Below are 20,408 nucleotides of genomic sequence, written 5' to 3'. Positions count from 1 at the left end.
GTGGGCTATATTGGAAATAAGACACCTGTATACATCAAAAGAATTCACCAAGAGAGTAATAAGAGAGTCCACAACTGGGAAAAAATATTTAGCAATGACACATCAGACAAAGGCTTTATCACTAAAATCTACAATACCCTGAAGTTTTTAAAAAGAAAAAAAACCCTAATTGCCCATTGAGGAAGTGGGCAAATGACCTGAACAGAATTTTCACCAGGGCAGAAATCCACATGGCCAATAAACATTTGAGAAAATGTTCCCATTCGTTAGCCATAGAGAAATGCAAATTAGAACAACAATATGATGCCACCTAAGACCCTCAAAGATAGCCCAATTCAAAAAAATCAGAAAGCAACAAGTGTTGGAGGGGCTGTGGTGAGATAGGAACTCCCATCCACTGTTGGTGGACCTGTAAGTATGTACAGTCACTGGGGAAATTGATTTGGCGATATCTAAAACAGATGGAAATTGAGCTACCATATGATCCAGCAATTCCCCTACTGGGCATACACCCAACAGAAACAAGAAACAAACCACAGCCAGACATCTGTGCTCCAATGTTCATTGCGGCGCAATTCACAATTTCAAGGAGTTGAAAACAACCCAACTTTCCATCAGACGAATGGATTAAAAAACTGTGGTACATACATACAGTGGAGTAGTACACATCCCTAAAAAGCAATGATGAATGCATGAAGTACATCGCTTCATGGGAAGAACCGGAGGAAATTATGCTAAGAGAAGTAAGCCAGGCACAAAAGGACAAATACAACGTGAGTCCACTAAGGTAAGCTTAAAAATGCAAAAGGGGCAAAGGTAAAAAGCAACTGTATACAAACATTCCTGGGGTGTGATACAGGTAGTATGGCAGGGGCCAGACCAAGTCCAGGAATACATATGGTAGCTAACTAAAAAGGAGGGGGGGGTCAGACATGGGTAGCGGGGGAACCGGGCACTAACCCACCCAAGGGGAGAGTATTGTTTTTTATCTCCACAGAGAATGAGGGACCAGACTTCAACATGGTGCTCCAAGATGTTAATGCAACATACTGGCATGAAGCAGGATACCAATAGAGAGGTCTGAGGGGCTGGTTCCAATCCTGACTATGTGGACAGCACCCCTCCACACAGAAGAATTCACCTCAGAGGGCCGCACTGAAGCTACAGTTCAGGAATACAGACATGTCTGATCAGAACACACAGGAGCAAATGAAGGGGGAGGAAGAGAGTGGAACACATCCTGGCCCACCAAGCCTGGAGAACGATATTCCCGCTCAGAGCAGCCAAGCACAGAGAGAACCATAGGGCTGGCCCCACTATGAGACATGACATCTCTCACTGACCCATAGCACTTCAGGTGACAACACTGGAGACACAGTGCATGAATTGTGCCCGATTTGACCCCACCACACTGAGGCAAAACACTAAGGGCATGCAACAGAGGAGCAAGGGCAACAGAGCAACGAAGTCCCCAGGGAATAGCAAAAATAGACTTTGGGGCCAGAGCATGGTAGCTCATCAAACTTGACCAGAAAACACTCCTAAAGGTCAACAAACAGACCTTGAAATATTTACAGGCTTGTGTGTGTGTGTGTGTGTGTGTGTGTGTGTCCTTGGTTTTTGTTGTTGTTCCTGTTGTTTTGTTTTCTTTTGTTGCTTTGTTTTACTCTGTCTTGCTTTTCATGCATATTATTATCTCTGCAGGTCTATCTAGATAAGATAGGCAGGATAAACAATCTGGGACAGATAGTTCTGGGGAAGACATGCGAGAGGGGGGGGTGGAGGAAAAGGAAGTGGGTTTTAACAAACCCAGGGACAAGGGAAAAATAAGTGATCCAAAATAAATGGCAAGGAGGATATAGGAGGCCTGGTAGGGCTTGATCAAGTGCAATGTAACTGAGAGGAATTACTGAAACCCAAATGAAGGCTGAACATGATAGTGAAACAGGAGGAAAGTAAAAGGAAATAGAGGAAAGAACTAGGAGGAAAAGGGCATTTATAGAGGTCTAAATACAGGCATGTGCATATGTAAATATATTTATATATGATGATGGGGAAATAAATCTAAGTGCATATATTTATAGGTTTAGGATTAAGGTAGCAGATGAACATTAGGCCTCTACTCAAGTACTTACTCAATGCAAGAACACTTTGTTCTATTAAACTGGCATTCCATGATGCTCACCTTCCCGACAGGATCACTGAAGACAAAGTGGATGCATAAGTAAATGTGGTAAAGAAAGCTGATGGTGCTCGGCTATCAAAAGAGATAGTGTCTGGTATCTTAAAGGCTTGGAGATAAACAAGCGGCCATCAAGCTGAGCACCAATAAGGTTCACATGGAAGAAGCACACCAGCCTGTTGGATCATGAGGTGTCCACAGGATCAGGTATCAGGCATCAAAGACCCAGAACAAACAATCATATCAATGTGAATGAGGAGGAGTGTGGAGTGGAGGCCCAAAACCCATCTGTAGGCCACTGGAGATCCCCTTGCAGAGGGGTCTCAGGGACGAGATGAGCCAGTCAGGGTGCAGTATAGCACTAATGAAATACACAACTTTCCTCTAGATCTTGAATGCTTCCTTCCCTATCATGACCCCAATTCTACCTTACAAATCTGACTAGACCAGAGCATGTACACGGGTTATGATAAGGACTGGTAACACAGGGAATCCAGGACAGATCAACCCTTCAGGACCAATAATGAGAGTAGTGATACCAGGAGGAGAAGGGGAAAGGGGGAATCAATCACAATGATCGACATATAATCCCCTTCCAGGGCACAAACAACAGAAAAGTGGGTGAAGGAAGATATCGGATTTCATATACGGAAAACCATATGAAATAAAATACAATCATACAAAATCCTACAAAAGCAAAGAAACAAAAACCCAACAACAATGACTAGAGAAAACATAGAAAACCCTCAATCCAAGAGAAAGCAGAAAATATTAAAAACTGAAACAACTTTAAAATGGATCAAAAGAGAGAGCCAATGCCCAGGGTGTTACATTTTAACCTCAATACATCTGCCCTAATTGACTTACAATCCTCTCTCTCTGATAACAGGTCTATTCGCCTCAGAGAGGATTCACCAGACTTAATCCATGGGAGGACCCTGCAAAAGGATTTGGGGCTTCCACTGTCATCCTTAGCGTTCTGCAAAGTGGGTACTCACAATTTAATCTCTGACACCATTCCCTCCTTCAGATTTGGGCGTTACTGTTTGCAATCCTTGGATCACAGGGTGCTGTGCTGCTTCCACTTAGAGGCGCTTGTGTGAAGACAAGCCTTTAAGACCCCAGACACCGTTCCTTCTGGTAGCCGAGCACCATCTGGCTTCTTCACTGCACTTTGCTTCTATAATATGTTCAAGGCTTTCACATTCAGAAGCAATCACCAGACCATTTTCCCCAGGTGCTCTGAGAGGGCTCAAACCATCAATGTTTCTGCTCATGGAAGAGTGCTTATCTGTTGGCCCACTCGGAGAGTCGTGTATGTCCTCCCGTGTGTGTATGTGCACTTGTGTACGTGGTTTTCATAGATGATTCTGAAAAGACACAGACACACTACTGGTAGCTAGTGTGGGAGGAGGCTGAGTCAGGGAAGGACTCAGAGTTTAAGACTGAAAAGAAAACTTACTTTTCACCCTGTGTCTTTTTGTACTTGCAAACTTGGCCTACTCAAAACAAAGATGCAGAATAAAATAAAAGAGAAATAGATGTTTAACAAAACCACCTGTCTACCACAATGCCTTCATTTTACAGAGGGAAAACAGGGGCCAAATAAGGGAGAAACCTTCTCTGCCTGCAAAGCCACCTGCTCCCGGAGCAACACGCTCCCAGAATCCTTTGTTCCTCTCCTATTACACTGCTGGCCTCTCTGCATTACCAGCTCTCCAAGGCTGGGCTGACCTCTGTGCTCTTGACACATAGCACAGGAAAGCCTCTCTCATTTTACTCACCCAGTCATCCTGCAGTCAATATATTAGTTGATAACTGACTATGGCCCAGATACTAGATTAACAACTGGGAATAATATACTGATCAATTCATGGTCAAAGGGGCCTGGTAGGCACGATGGCCATATACAGCTACCCACATTGTACACTACACAATCCCTGAAATGCCAATCACATAGACTATGGTTTAAATGGTTCCCCCTGGATTTGTGCAGTGCACATCCTATCTGATTGTACACAGTGGCCCTGCTCATATGCCCAGTAATCCAGTGAGGAAGATAAATTAAAGTTGATGCTTATGTGTGTATACTTGTATTGCACAGAATACTGGAAAGATGCACACATACAAACTTTTCTTTTCATTGGAATCAGGGCAATGAAGGAACGGAACCAGGTGTATGAAAGAGAACAAAAGGCGAGTCCTATATTAGATTAGGGGCAGGGTGGCATAGTGAGTTACAGATTGGGCTGCTAACCTCAAAGTTAGCACTTGGAAACCACCAGCCTCGCTGCCAGAGAAAAAGGAGGTTTTCTGTTCCTAAAAAGATGTACAGTCTGAGAAGCCCACAGGAGCAGTTCTACTCTGAGCCAGAATCAACTCAATGGCATTCTGAGACAGTGATGTTTAAACCAACTCTTTGCATTCGCGAGGAATTTCATTTAATTGTTAGAAACAGAGACTCAAATTAGCAGCTTAAACAAAACAGATTTTTTTTCTCTCATTCAACAAGGAGGACATTATGCTGAATGAAATTTAAAAAGCAAATATAGTTGGGGGCCACTATTATAAAGGGGAAAAGACCAAAGCAAAGAATTCCTAGCACTGGACACAGACTTGGGAGGTCGCCAAGAGAGGAGGGCCAAGAGGGAAGATGATTCAATGGAAACGTGGCAGGGGTGCCCTTGGGTAGAAAGTGGATAAATGCCCATAAGCGGGAGAAGAACCATCAGGATAGATTGAGTGGTTTGAACTGTTGAATGCAGAGGTGATGGCTTGAAAGGTAACCCCACCCCATTCCCTACACCTAACCCATAATAAATAAGCCAATTAATAATAAATAAAATTTAAAACTATTTTTCAAAAAGAAGTCCAAAAGTAGGCAGCCAGGCTGGTTGGGCAGTCCCACCTAGCTATCAGGAACTCAACCTCTGTCTCATCAGTACCATGTGGCTTCCGTTCTCATGTTCTCCTCAGGGTATCAAATGGTTGCCAGAGTGCCAGCCATCACATCTGCAGGAGAGGGCACGGATATTACAAGGGGAAAGCCCTCAACAAGATGTGTAGCCATGGGCTCAAACATAAGAACAATTGTGAGGATGGTGCAGGACTGGGTTAGGTTTACTAGAACAGACTCCATGGTACCTAACAACGTGAGTCAGAATTGCTGCTATGGCAGTGGGCTTGGGTTTGTTTTTTGGTAATCTTTATGAAGGAAACCAGCTGGCCATTTCTTCCATGGTGCTGCTAGTGAGTTTAACTGCTAACCTTCCAGTTATCAGTGGAGGCTACTCCCTTTCCATCACCCAGGGACCTGGCCCTGCTATAGACCTGGAGTTTACCCAGGCAGTCATCTCCCTCTTCGGTCCATGCATCATGCAGGAGGTGGTAGAATTCAAAGAGCTGGCCAGTTCCTTTGTGGAGTCCCTTGTGGGCAGGGTTAATGATGGAGAGGTCATTGCAGGGGCCATCAAATGGGCCCCACTCCTGGGTCTCCAGCATACATGGTGCCCACGGTGATGGAGCCTTCACACACCCCTGTGGCAATGCAGTGGTCCACTTGGGTGCCCAAGTCTCTTCAGCACCAGCAGCCCTGTAGCCATTCCATCAAACAGGGACAGCACAGAGATGGGCTTTTCTCAGTTGGGACAGGAGCATAAACCTTCGACAGGTAAAATTCCTGGTCATGGTTACTGATGAAGAACATCTGGAGCGGAGAGGACCAGTTGTCCAGCTGCCACAGAAGCCTAGGTGGTCTTGTGCCCACACCTGCAGCAGTTCCAAGGAATCTTCCTTAATGGCTGCCTGGGCACCGCCAGCCCCCCCAGAGATCCAGGTGCTCCATGCAAAAGCACCTGCAGTAGCTGTTCCCACATGTGAGCACCCACGTCCCCTGCAGCAGATGGTGCAGCAGGACTGGTAGCCGCCATTGTCATTCTGGTACACATACTCCAAGAGCAGTTCTTTACACTCCTGGGATGAAGAGAGTGTGTTCCAGGGTGACACGGAGGCTCCTGCAGGAGACACAAACATCCTCAATGGCCCAGCCACTCTCGTGTACATTCATCAATGCCCCCCTTGACCTTGGGCTTCTCGGTTATTCTCTTTCAGAGCTTTTAGGCTGGCACGGGTGGCACATAGGCAGCTCCCTCTGGCTCAACCCACATGTCTGTGTAAACTTATTCAGAGAGATCTTCTCTTCTGGTGGCTCCAAACCCTTGGGGCTAGCAGCCCTCTGAGTGTTCATTCAATGAGACTTTGTGAGGTCTGCACCTCCATGTCCTTGGCAGTGTCACTCTCGTCAATGTCATGGAAAGCCGGAACAGCTTCCCTGCAGAGGTGCTGGTCACCTGAAGGACTTTGTAGATGACCTTGCAGCAAATGGTCAGTTTGTTGTAGGTGGCCTGGCAGAACATGCTGCTTCATTGCGGTAATCTTGCTATTGCTTTGAATTGCAATGTTATACAGGGTGTCTTTTCATTGTTATAAATTGAACATAATCAAAGCATAGTGATTAATCACAAGAACAATATGTAATTATATATTGTGAAGTGTTTATTTCTAATGACAAATAATGAAGCATGGTGTAGCATGGGTAACAGTCTTCATGCTGGGTACTCCTATGTGGGCGTATCTGCATGTGGGCAGACCCACCTGGTGACGGGTAAAGGAGTGGTGTCTCACTTCCTAAGGCCATCAGAAATATGTGATTTCCGATGGTCTTAGGCAATGCTTGTGAAAGGGTCGTTCAACCTCCAAAGGAGTCATGACCCCCAGGTTGAGAACCAATGGGCTAAATTATGGCACAGGACAGAAGAGTCGATGTATCACTGGGGGAGAGTTTGAAAGTGTGTTGTTGCCCCTGCCAGGTGAAAGAAAACTGTTTCTGATGATCCTTTGAGACTGGTATTGAGAAGAAGGCATTGGCCAGATCAATAGCTGCATACCAAGTACCAGAAGTATTAATTTGCTCAATCACATCTGGAACAGCAGCTGCTATTGGAGTGACCACCTGGTTAAGTTTATGATAATCCACTGTCATTCTCCAAGTTCCATCTGGGTTGTTTTGTTTTGTTTTATAGGCCAAATAGGTGAGTTTAAATGGGGTGTGGTAGGAATCACCACTCCTGCATCCTTCAAGTCTTAGATAGTGGCACTGATCTCTGCAATCCAGGAATGCAGTATTGCGGTTGGTTTATTATTTTCCTAGGCAATGGCACCTCTAATGGTGTCTATTTGGCCTTTCCTAACATAATAGCCCTTATTTCACATTTCAGGGATCCAATATGGGGTTGGTTCTACCTGTTACTAAGTATGACTATTCCAGTGATGCATTCTGGAACTGGGAAAATGACAGGATGGGTATGGGGGCCCACTGAACCCACTGTGAGGCATACCTGAGCTAAACCTGCATTAATAACTTGACCTCCATATGGCCCCACTCTGACTAGTGAGCCTCCTAAACATTTGGGGGTCTCCTGGAATTAGTGTTAGTTCAGAGCCAGTATCCAGTAATCCCCAAAAAGTTTGATCATGTCCTTTCCCCCAATGAACAGTCACTCTTATGAAGGCTGTAGATCCCTGTGGACAAGGCTAGAAGAAAGACTAACAGTATAAGCCTTTGATGATATAGCAGGGGCCTTCTACAAAAGGACCCGGCCTTCCCTCATTCAAAGGTTGTAGGTCTATAAACTGGGAATTGATTGAGGGGTCATGACTTTTCTATTCTGCTGCTCACTTGATCTAGCATTCTGCCTGTATAGATCATGTAAATATTTAGTAGGTTTCCCATGTATTTCACACCTAGGGACGCTGTGGCTAAGTAGCCAATGCCATAAGTCCACACGAGACAGGTTGTTCTGCTTACTACGGAAATCTTGCTGCCATTATGATAACCACGCCAGCACCTGCCCCCTACCACCACAGGGCCCAATCAGCCCCATTGTAGGCAAAAATCAGAGTTCACTGAGGGAAGTTCTCACTGAGAATCCTGGTGCACATAAAACAGCAGTCACAGGAGTCTTCGGAGATGCTGGCCCACGTCACACACCTGCTCCTTATGGTTGTGGTGAAAGGTATGTCCCCGGGGCACTCCCTTTTTGGGTCTGTGGGATTATTCTGACAGATCCATTCCAACATACCGATTTCCCCAAGCTTTTGGGTGCCTTCTTCTACAGGGTACCAAGGTAGGACAGGTACCTCAAGTTTGTCTAGCATAGGCCATCTGGCAGCCCATTCTTCTGTGAACCAACCAAATAAGCTATTCGATCCCACCAAGACACAATGCAGGCTGATCATCAGGAGAAGCCCCAGCTTTTCCCACATGAGCGCCCCAATAGAGCAAGCTGTTCACCTTGCGGATCAATACTAACCCTTCCACCACCAGGGTTCCTCAGGGCATCACTAGGGGATTCGATAAGAGCAGGCCAATAAGGAGGCTGGCATGGTGTGGTGCCTGGGTAGCATGTGTGATAAGTTTCTTCCTGGCCAGAAAGACTCATGGGACTGTGAACTTCTCAGCACAGCACAGAGCTGGTGTTTGTCTTAGATGATGCCAAGTTAGCCTCTGGTTCTTGGGCCTGCAGGCCCACTGGAACAAAATGCTACTGGGATGCACAGGGGGTTGGTTTGCTTTTTTGTTTTTTCCTTGACTGGTTTTTCTAAGTAGACCACCACCACTAGTCCATCTTAGTCTGGAAGTCCCACTGAAATCTGCACAGCTTCACAGCAACAGGCAAGCCTGCACCGACAGACAGGAGGTGATTCCATGTGAAAGCAATTGCTCAGGCTTGAGCCCGGGTCTCCCCAAACCAAATCAGACTCGCAGCCATTGAGTCGATGCTGCCTCATAGTGACCTTATAGGACACGGTAGAACTTCCCCGGTGAGATTCCGAGACGATAACTCTTTATACGAGTAGACCACCCCATCTGTCTCCCGAGGAGTAGCTGGTGGTTTGGAACTGCTGACCTTGCAGTTAGCAGCCCCATGTGCTAACTCCAAAAGAGCAGGGGAGGCTTCCACGAGAACCCTCACTGCCTGCCCCAGCTCCAAAGCACAGGTCACTCGCTCACTGCCATCCAGTTGACTCTGATCCATAGGGACCCAATAGCACATAGTAGAACGGCCTCTTTTGGTTTCTGAGACTGAATCTTACGGCAAGTACACAGCCTCATCTGTCTCCCACAGCATGGCTGGTGGGTTAGAACCACTGACCTTGTAGTCTGCAGCACAGCGTGTAACCTACTAACAAGTGTAACATCCGTGGGCACTGGGTTATTGTGGTGATCTCCAAGGACAGTATATATTCTGGCCTCCTGATCCCCTACCTCACGCCCCCAAACCCTGCGCACAACCAGTCTCCAGACTGTCTCACTCAACAGCAAGCTAGAAATGAGGATCCTGGGAGAGGGGAGCCAACAGTCCCCCAAACTGTCTGGTGGGAGCCCCACAGACTGGACTCAGGCTCCAAGAGTAGACCAGCTCACCCTGGTGCAGCAAGGCTGACTGCCCTAGATGTGAATAAAATCCACACTCCGACTCCAGGAACCATGGCCATTTATAACCCCATTGATTTGCTCAGCCTATTTTTATTATTCCTCTTCCTGGCGAGGCTCAGATATATTCGGGGGCTGTGTTCTTCTCATAAATAAGTAAATATGTAGGTAAATACTAAGAGGAGTTAACATTTATTAAGCACTTGGCGCGATCCCAGGGATGGTGCTAAGCTTTGCCTCCATCCTCCTATCTCACCACTGTACAACAGCCCACGGGCGCTGACATTCGACAGAGGAGGGAACCAAGGTTCAGAGAGGTCAGGCTACTGCCCCCTACCCCCAAAGGAGGCAGAGGAAAAGCCGTGGGAAACAAGCAAGTTGTTTCTCAAAAACACGCAATCCCAGAGTCAGCAGATGACTCAGTCACTTCCACTGCTAGGCAAGGACCCAAAAGGGATGAATGAGGACAAAGGATACTCAAATCAAACGGACTGTCACTCAGCCACCAAAGGAGGGGAGGACAAGCCCACACTCGGTATGGAAGAACATTGAACCTTGAACCTTGGACCTGGTTCTTGTTCGGTGCTGTAGAGCTGGCTCTGCCTCATAGGGACTCATGCACAAAATGTTGAGCTGCTAGCTGCAAGGTCAGCCGTTTGAAACCACGGGAGAAAGACGAGGCTTTCTTTTCACGAAAAGATTCACCATCATGGAAACAAACTCACAGGGCCTGTACTACCCTGCCCCATAGGGTCACTGTGAGTCAGAATTGACTCGATGGTGGGGAGTTTGGAGTTTGGGGTTTGGGGTTGTTGTTTTTCTTTTTTTTAACCACGTAATTGTTGGTTCAAACCGATGGCGACTCCGTGTGCAATCGAACAAAATGCCTGGCCCTGCTCCACCCTCACAAACGGTGGTGTGTCGGAGCCCACTGTTGAGTACCTCTGTCAGCGCATGTCTTCCTCTTTGCGCTAACCCGCCCCTTCTTCAAACACGCCCAAAGTCAATGAGACCAAGGCTCACCATCCTCCATTCAAATCATTCCTATCACATGCATGCAAACTGGTGTTGGAGGTAACTCAGAAACAGCTGCGATAGCCCATTGACAGCAAACCGCTACACATGCAAGCATGTCTATCCACAAGAAGACAAGGCACGAGAGATGACATTGCTGATGTCAGATAGAACTTTGCTGAAACCACAGAATACCAGGAAGATGTTTACCTGTAGTGTATTAACTAGGCAAAAAGATTCAACTAGGTGGATCATGAACCATGATGAACAGCATTATGAAAAATAGAAATTACAAAACACTTCAATTGGTTCGTGTAGAACCTACATATAGACCAAGAAACAGTTATTTGAATGGAACAAGAGAACATTATGTGATTTTAAATCAGGAAAGGTAGTGTCAGGGTTGTATCTTTCATCATACTTATTTGATGGCCTGGTGATGTTGTCGGGTAAGCATTGGATTGCTAACTTCAAGGTTGGCAGTTCAAAGCCACCAGCCACTCTTTGAGAGAAAGATGAGGCTGTCTAATCCTGTAAAGATTGACAGCCTCAGAGACCCTACACAGGGTCACTATGAGTCAGAACAGGAGCCCTGTGCCACGGAAGAAAGGCCTGGTGATCTGCTTCCATACAGATTATAGCCAAGAAACCCCATGGTTTTCTCTGTAACACACGGGCTTGCCATGTGTTGCAATCAATTCAGCAACTAGTTTGGCATTTTTGGTGTCAAGAGCCCCTGGTAGTGCAGTAGGTTCCATCTTGGGCTGCTTACTACAAGCTCACAAGTTCGAATCTGCCAGTTGCTTCATGAGAGAAAGAAAAAGCAGTCTGATTCTGTAGAGATTTACAGCCTTGAGACCCCCATGGAGCCATTCTAGTCTGTCCTAGAGGGCTGCCCGTGAGCTGAATCGACTCACCAGCGGGGGCGGGATAAAGCTGCGAGGAAAGGGGAGGGAAGTAACTGCCACTGGCTTCACAATTTTAAACAACCTTGTGATCCTGGCTCCTAGCAACCCTGGAAAACAGAGAAGACTTGCCCCAGAGGGTTTCCAAGCCTGTCATCTTCATGGAGGCAGACTGCCTCACCTTTCTGCTGAAGGGGCCCTTAGTGGGCTCAGACCACTGACCTTTCAATCAGCAGCTGAGTGCTTAATGCCTGTGCCACCAGGCTCCCTGCTAATGGGTAGGGGTTTCTTCTGGGGTGATGGAATGTTCTGGAATTAGATTATGTCGATGGACACACAATATACAAGAGGGTAGCCCCCCAAAAAACAGAATTATATTTTCAAAACTATGTATTTAAATCTTTTACAGAACAACCTTATCACCTTCAAAGTACTCTCCATTACACTTAATAGATTTGTCAAATCTGAAATTCCATTCTTGGAGACATTTTTCAAACTCATCTGTTCAGATGGCTGACAGCACCTCCCTCATTTTTTTCTTCACCTCTTCTATGTCATCAAATCACTGGCCTTTCATGTCCCCCTGCATTGGTGGAAACAAAAAGAAGTCGCACGTAACGAGGTCAGGTGAGTCAGGTGCATGGGACAAGAGAGGCACTCTGTTTTCTGCCAAAACATGGAGATGGCTGCGTGAGCAGGTGCATTGCTGTGGTGGCAAAAACAGTCCCCGTCTGGCATAAATCAGGCCTTTTTGTCTCACACTGTTACGCAATCTTTTCAGAACCTCTAAATAGAAAGCTTGATTAACAGTCTGACCTGGTGGAACGAACTCCAAATGCTCTACAAGTCACCACTTTCCTCTATTCGAGAAGTTGACAGATGTCCAGAACAAAGTTTGTCATCTATCAACATTTTACCTTTTTTGAAACAAGAAAACCACTCGTACACTTGAGTTTTTCCCACAGTGCTGTCCTTGTAAGCTGTGTTCAACATCACAACAGTTTCTGTGGCATTTTCCCCTGAGCAAGAAACAAAAATTCACACCTGCACACTGTTCTCTGAAATCGGCCATCACAAAAAAAAAAAAAAACCAGGTTTGAGCAAAAACTTCTTTTACAGAAAAACTCACCGTGACCAGAGAGAACCTTCCCAGGTGACACCTCTGGGTGCACTAACTCAGAGCGAGTTACTCAATGCTCACCTAGCAGGGAAAATACATTCCATGAAAGCTCTGCTCTGCCCAGTACAATTCCAGGGTGTTTATGGGGGGACCTGGGGGCTACTCCCTGGTACTAAACACCACTGTTATTTGGACTATTTCTCATTCTTAAAAAGAAACAATTCAGCTTCAGGCTGTCAGTTGAAAGTATTGACTGCCATGTCCTGCAAAGTCCAAGTAGATATGAGCCCGGTTCCATCTTCCTTCCTAGAGGCCCTCCTTCCCCAGCCCCCACGTACTAAACTCCCTGCAGGGGTCTCCGGGGCAGTTGGACAACATGAGTGTCCAAACCAAGCCACGGGTTTGAAAGTGCCTGCAGCCCTTCATTCCTGCTGACCACTGGGAGTCTGGAGCTGGCCCACTCCCAGCCTGGGACCTAGAAGGACAGGACCAAGGAGCTGTGTCCGGTCCTGCTTGATGGTATACAGAGAGCCTCCGCGAAGACCAGGTCAGCAGTCACCGTGTTCACAGCCGACCGAGGACAGCTTGCCGGTTAACCCAATGAGCCCAGCTAGTTCTACAAGGAGGCGGCTGGCTGGCTGCTCCTGCCTGTAGACTCAACCACTGCTGGGGCCTGAGTGCCCAGGCTACATCCGTCTGGATCAGAAATCACTTGTTCTTCTCCTGCAAATATTTTCTGTTCCCAACCCCCTGCTGCCCTAAGACCCTAAGTAAAAACTTGAGTCCTGCGGTTCAAATCCTAGCTCAGCCACGTGTTGATGGCAAGATCTCAGATGGGTCATTCCATTTCTTGAGACTTGTTTGGAGGTTCTAGCAGGGGAGTGCAGCTACTCGTATACCCTTGACCGAAGGACGGTCTTCCTTCTATCGGGGAAGGTCATCCTCTTCAAGCAGCTTCGGGAGGGACGCACATGGAGCAGTGAGGGAGGAAGGGGACACCTGCCTAGCCAGCCAGATCAGCCGAATCAACCCTGGCGATCAATGGGGTGACAGATGTCGCAGCCAGATCGCCCTCACATCTGGATCATTCCATTTCTCTGAGCCTTAATTTCCCCCATCTTCACTCTAGGGTCCACCTCTTTCCGTGTAATCCTGAGAACAGGAAGAGATGTTCAGTAGTGGCTGGTGAAGGAGAGTCCTGACAAAACACAGGGGTGCCTTCAAGGACATGTACGTACCCCAGAGCTACAAAAATGGTGTGGGAGTTATATGATCTGCTGTCAGTTTGAGATATAAGAGTGAAGGGGTAGAGTCTAGCCTGTCCATCACATCGCAGCTCGCTGACCTCATTTGGAGCTGCTAAGGAGAGACATAGCTGGCTGGAGGTGGGGCACACACACTCCCTGCGAGACTTGCTTGCTGGGAAACCACATGGAGCTACCCTGATGCAGCCAGAGCCCTGGGAGCTGGAGGAGCCATGTGGAGACCCACACCAGCACTGAGAGGCTTCTACCACCACTGGATCCACAAGACTTTCCACTCACTGGCCTGTGATCTTCCAGAATTCGGCATCATTGCATGGCTGTGTGAGTCTCAAGAAAAATTCATGGACTAGTATCGACATATGGGGTAATATCAGACTTATGGACGTGATCTGGACTGAGCTGGGATGCTTTCTCATTACTCAATTGTTCAGGTATGAATTTTGTTTCTCTAATCTACCAGGACTAACCCAAATGGGCTCACCTGCATCCTCATTATCAAAATGGTTCAACAAGTTCAAGGATGCCAACACCGTGAGGAAGATGGAGGGCCCAGTGACATCTCATTCTGCACCTAAATCCTCTTGAATTAGAGCCAACTCCGTGGCAACTAACTAACACTCGCAAGACATGTGGGCATTGCTGACAGTGAGGACGAGGCATGAGACACCCCTCGCCGGGGCTGTGGAGAAGATCCTGACTCTGAGCAATCTGAGGGGTGTCCAGGCAGATCTTTGGTCCATGGCTGTGATGTGGGAGATGCAGGTCGCCAGACCTTTCTTCCGAGGCTCCTCTTGGTGTGCTTGAGCCACCAGCCTTTTAGTCAACAGCTGAGCGTTGTTCCATCAGCACCGCCCAGAGACACCTGGCACGTGGCAAGAGTGAGAATGATTGCATTATTAAGTGACTTGGATCATTCCCACTCACCACACTGGGGTTTGGGGGTACGTAGGAACCATGTGACCAGAGAGAGATGTACCTGGGATGCTTGTTTACAGTGCAAGTCTCCTCGGGCCCCAAGATTCTGAATCATATTAATGTCCAACTCAGAGTTTAAGCATTCCAGATTGTGGCTCTCAGCCTTAACTGCACATCGGGGCCACCTCAGAAAGTGCTGTTTGTTTGTTTGTTTGTTTGTTTCAAAAGAAGACACCTGGCCCCCGATCCCAGAGGTTCAGCTCTGTAGGAGCCTTTGTGTGGCAGATTTTGACAAACACCCAAGACAATGCTGATGTCGCAGTGAGCCAGAGGCTCTCAGAATGTGGTCACTTGTTTGAAATCCAAGGTCGCTGTCCTACTCCAACCCTGCGGGGAGGAGGGACCCAGCCCTCCAAGTGATTCCCATGCACACTCATGTCAATACCCTCTGCTATAAGGCCAGGCTTCCCCAATCACATGCCGGCACAGCACTTTGGGGATCCCTGGTGGCACTAACCACAAGGTCAGTGGTTCAAGGCCATCAATCACTCTGAGAGAGAAGGATGAGGCCCTGTATTCTCATAAGGCTGTGCAGTCTCGGAAACCCTAAGGAACAGTTCTACTCTGTTTCTGAGGAAGTTTGCTGAGCGAGAATCAACTCAATGGCCGTGGACTAAGCATTGCCTGCCTGGGAGCACCTGTTCTTCTTAGCCTATCCCCCCATCCCCCACCCCCTACCACCTGACTGTGCAGGGCTGGATGAGGCCGGGGGATGGGCGTCTGAACAACTGCCCCCGGGTGAGTCTGATACTCAGGGAGGTGTGGCAACCCTGGCTTAAAGAAACGCTGCCTCAGAGAGTTCAAAGCTCCAAACACCCTCCTCCCACCACCATCCCTCTCAGAGCAAAGCTCTGGGACAGAAAAGAACTGCTCCGCCGGGTTTCCAAGGCTGCAATCCTTCAGGAGCCCACGTCTTCCTCCACAGAGTGGCTGCTGGGTCGGAACCACCAGTCCTGTGGTCAGCAGCTAAGCAGAGGAATGGACTGTCACGGAGGCTGAGGATGGGGGGGGGGGGGGTTTGCAGCAAGAAAGGTAATGACTCAGTGGCCTTGGCTTCAGCTTCAGGCTCCACGGGTCACTGCATACCAGGGACCACTGCTGTGAAAGGGGCATCATAATAGTGCCCACTGGTGGAGCAGTGGTTTTGTGTTAGACTATGATCCACATGGTTGGCTGTTCGAAACCACCAGCAGCTCCTAGGGAGAAAGACTGAGCTTTCTACTCCTGTTAAACTGTTACAGTCTGGGAAACTCACAGGGGGTCACTATGAGTCAGCATTGACTAAAAGGCAGTGAGTTTGCTGTGTTTTTTGTCTGGGCGGGAGGTATTTGGGGGGGGGGGGGGCTTGGATGGCAGTGAGAGACAAATGAATGTAGTACCCCGTGCATGCCATAAGGAGTTCTGTGGCGGCTACTGTCTGACCTTCCTATCTAGTCCAAAGCTGGACCCTCAGCTGGCATCTTAGCCCTCCCACGAAGCCTGACCTGCCTCCCACTTTTGGCAACATGGATGGGAAGCGGTCCAGGCCTCGGATGGTCCAGTTCTGCTGCCCCTCCACTGAGGGACTCTGGGCCCCTCGCTTCCCCTCGGAGTCAAAAGTTCCTTGTTGTGATCAGGTTGCTGTAAGGGTTGGGTTGGACTCACAGTGACCCTGTGCACAACAGAAGGACACACCACCCGGTCCTGCGCCAGCCTCACCATTGGTGCTGTGTCTGAGCCATGGTTACAGTCGCGGTGTCAGTCCATCTTGTCAAGGTCCTCCCTCTCTTCAGATGCCCCCCCTTTACCGAGCATGATGTCCTTTTCCAGGGACTGGTCTCTCCACATAGCATGTCCAAAGGACATGAGGTGACATCTCACCTTTTTTGCCTCTAAGAAGCCTTCTGGTTATTCTTCATCCAAGACATCTGCTTGTTCCTCTGACGGCCCGTGGCACTGAGACTAGTCTTCACCGGCACCGGCACTCAGATGCACCAATTCCTCTCTGATCTTCCTTCTTCAATGTCCAATTGTCATGAGCACATAGAGTGATTGAACATACCATGGCTGGGGTCAGGGGTCAGGCACACAAAGGCAAGACTCGGCATGTGGGTTTGTGTCTTAGGGGCTGCAGAAGTGACATCCTGGCTCTGAACGGGGCAGTCGATTTGTCTAAGGCAAGATTTTGCTTGGGTTCTGGACCGCTTCTTCCATGAACAGTGGTTGTGGATCCAAGCAAGATGAAATCCTTGACTCTTCCATCGGCCCCCTGCTTATGGCAATGCTCTGCATGGTTGAGTTGTGAGAATGTTCATTTTGTTTATATTGAGTAGCAATCCATAATGAAGGCTACGACCTTGATCTTCAAGGATCCAGTGCTTCGAGTCCTCCTCACACTCAGCAAGAGATGTGTCAGCAGCATATCACAGGACATTCGTAAGTCTCCTTCCATTCCTGCTGCCACCTTCTTCCCCCAGTCCAGCGAGTCTCATTATTAGCTCAGCAGACACGTTGAGTAAATTTGGTGAGAAGACACCATGCTGACACACACCTTTCTTGATTTGAAACCAGGCAGTGAATAGTCCCTTTATGTGTTCATATGACTGCCCCTTCATCCATGGACAGGTTCCACATGAATTCCTTATTCTGCCCAAACTCTGAAGCCGTGGTCATTTCAACAGCCTCCAGGAGGAGGCCCCCACTCCACCCCAACCCCAACACCTTCACCTTCAGGAGGTACAAGGTAGAGACGGGAGGAGAGGGGGGGGGGAGGGAGGAATGGAGGAGAGGAGAGGAGAGGAGAGGAGAGGAGAGGAGAGGAGAGGGGAGGGAAAGGGGAGAAGAGAGAGAGAGAGAGAGAGAGAGAGAGAGAGAGAGAGAGAGAGAGAGAGAGAGAGAGAGAGAGAGAGAGAGATTGCTGTCTTTTCAAGGACAGAGGAAAAGCCAACGTGCATTAACCTCACCCTGGTCTCCTTCTCCCAGAGCTGGAGGAGGACCACATCTATGGGAAACACCGCCGCCCTGTGGCTATGGGGCGCCACTGCAGGCCATCTCGGGGACTTACAGGAGCGTTGTTCGGTGGCGATGGAGTGACCCCACGTGTAATAGAAAGAAACTTTGCCCAGTCCTCCGCCTTCTTCATAATTGTTATGTTTGGTCCCATCGTCACGGCGATTGTGGGGCTCCCTCGCCTGGGCTTGCCCTCTGCTTTACCAAACATAGGGGCCTCCAGTGAAGGGTTCCGCCTCATCACATATCCAGGAACGCCGGTTATACTTTGGGCTGTTAACTGCAAGGTCGTCAGTTCAAAACCACCACGGGTGGGGGGGGGAGTAAACAAGGCTTTCTACTCCCGTAAAGCGTTACCGTCTGGAACCCCATGAGGCAATTCTAGGCAGTGCTATAGGGTTGCCGTGAACTGGCATCGACTCAATAGCAGAGGGGTTTGGGGGAGTTGGTGGTTTTTTTTCAATGATATGTCCAAAGTCACTGCCATCAAGTCGATGCTGATTCATGGCAACCCTATAAGACAGGATAGAGCTGACCCTGTGATTTTCTGAGACTGTAACTCTTCATGGGAGTAGAAAGCCTTGTCTTTCTCCTGAGGAGCGGCTGGCGGTTTCGAACTGATAACCTTGCAGTTAGCAGCCCGACGCGCAACCAATGTGCCACCAGGGCTGTAAAGTAAGTGAATGTGTCTCAGACAGTGTTCTGGGGTGCATGGGGTTTTCTTTTCTTACTCTCAGAAATAGGTAGCCAGGCCTTTCTTCTGAGGCTCAATCTGGCAGCTCTGCTGAAACCTGTCCACCATGAGAGGCCCTGCTGTATTTGAAATACGGGTGGCTAAGCCCCCAGCCCCACAGCAACGTGCCAGTCTCCACAATGACACGCTGACAGATGGGGAGCTGGGGGGGACGGGGAACATCTGCTCAAAAATCGCTTTCTGATAGCAGTTCAAAGGCACGTTGTGCTGGGTACTCAGAAGCTGAGAGAGTGACACTCCCCAGTCCCTGTCCTGGGGGAGGACGGGGTCCTTGGGGAGCAGCAAGGCTACAGCAGCAACAGTGCTGTGGGACTTGAAAGGGGATGGGTGGGTGTAGGCACCCAAACCAGCACCAACCCAGCTCCATTAAGTCGTGCCTGACTCCGGGTGACCCTGTAGGACAGCGGACAAGCAGCCCCATGGGGTTTCCAAGGCTGGACATCTTTATAGCGGCAGACAACCTCTGCTTGCACCTGTGCAGCAGCTGGTGGATTTGAACTGCTGACCTGCAATTAGCGACCCAACACTTAGCCCACAGTGCCACCAGGGGCCAAAATTAGGTCTTGAAGAAAGGCAACGTTTCTAGAGGGAGAGAGAGGGCGGCCCGGGATACAATATGGGAAATCACAAAATCTTGGCCTTAAGTCCCCGCCAGCCTCTGGATGGAGAGTCCCCTGCCTGAGACACTCCCCCACACAGACAGAGCCCCTCTCACTTGGCAAGTAGGACCCTCTGGCACCACCCTGTCTCAAATGGCAACTGCCAGAACCCCTGCCCCTGCCCTCCACGGCATCCATCCACATATCCTACACAACCTGGATTATGTCTTCTCCTCTTAGTGGCTCCTGCCACCACCCCTGCCGCCATTGCAATGTCAGCTCTGAGAGGGCAGGCACTCTGCTCACCGCTGAGTCTGCTGCACCTGGATAGGGCCTGGCCCCCCGATGTGTGTCACACGCATGTGCCGAGTGAGGGAAGGAATTGGCCCAGTGACTTGGGCAAGCAGCAAAGTCTCTCTGAGTCCCAGTTCCCTCCATTGTTGAATAATGATGAACAATTCTTTCCCTAATTGCATCATAGCATCAGTGGATTCCCCGTTAACACTAGAGAGCATGAAGCATCGTGTGTAGTTAAATGACACGTGTGTCTTGCTTAATATGGCTAAGGTTTTCCTTGTGTTTTATGTACTATCTCCAGGCACCTGACTCTGTGATGCATAATAACCTATGGATCTAGCCTTGAGAAGAATGGGAATTGCAGAACATGTCATTGAGCTCATGCGGAGCTTGTGCATGGATCAAGAGGTAATTGTATGGGTATCAAGGACCCAGAACAAACAATCTTATCATTGTGAATGATGGGGAGCATGGTGTGGAGACTCAAAGCTCATCTGTAGACAACTGGACATCCTCTTACATAAAGGTCACAAGGAAGAGATAGGCCAGTCAGGGTGCAGTGTAGCACCGATGAAACATACAACTTTCCTCGGTTCTTTAATGCTTCCTCTGTCCCACTATCATGATCCCAATTCTACCTTATCAATCTGGCTAGACCAGAGCATGTACACTGGTACAGATAAGAGCTGGAAACACAGGGAATCCAGGACAGATAAACCCCTCAGGACCTACAATGAGAGTAACCGTAGCTGGAGGGTAAGGGAAAGGTGTGGGGAGAAAGGGGAACCAATCACAATGATCTACCTATAACCCT

At 48.5% G+C, this 20,408-nt stretch overlaps 1 pseudogene; it reads right to left on the bottom strand.

Annotated features, from left to right (window-relative positions):
• Window positions 1–5,188: 5,188 nt before the first annotated feature.
• LOC142422882 (DNA (cytosine-5)-methyltransferase 3A pseudogene) lies at window positions 5,189–19,659 on the bottom strand (annotated as a pseudogene).
• Between the last annotated feature and the right edge of the window lie 749 nt (window positions 19,660–20,408).

The sequence above is a fragment of the Tenrec ecaudatus genome, chromosome 12, assembly GCF_050624435.1.
Source record: "Tenrec ecaudatus isolate mTenEca1 chromosome 12, mTenEca1.hap1, whole genome shotgun sequence".
Lineage (NCBI taxonomy): Eukaryota > Metazoa > Chordata > Mammalia > Afrosoricida > Tenrecidae > Tenrec > Tenrec ecaudatus.
This window is presented reverse-complemented; position numbering and strand designations above follow the sequence as displayed.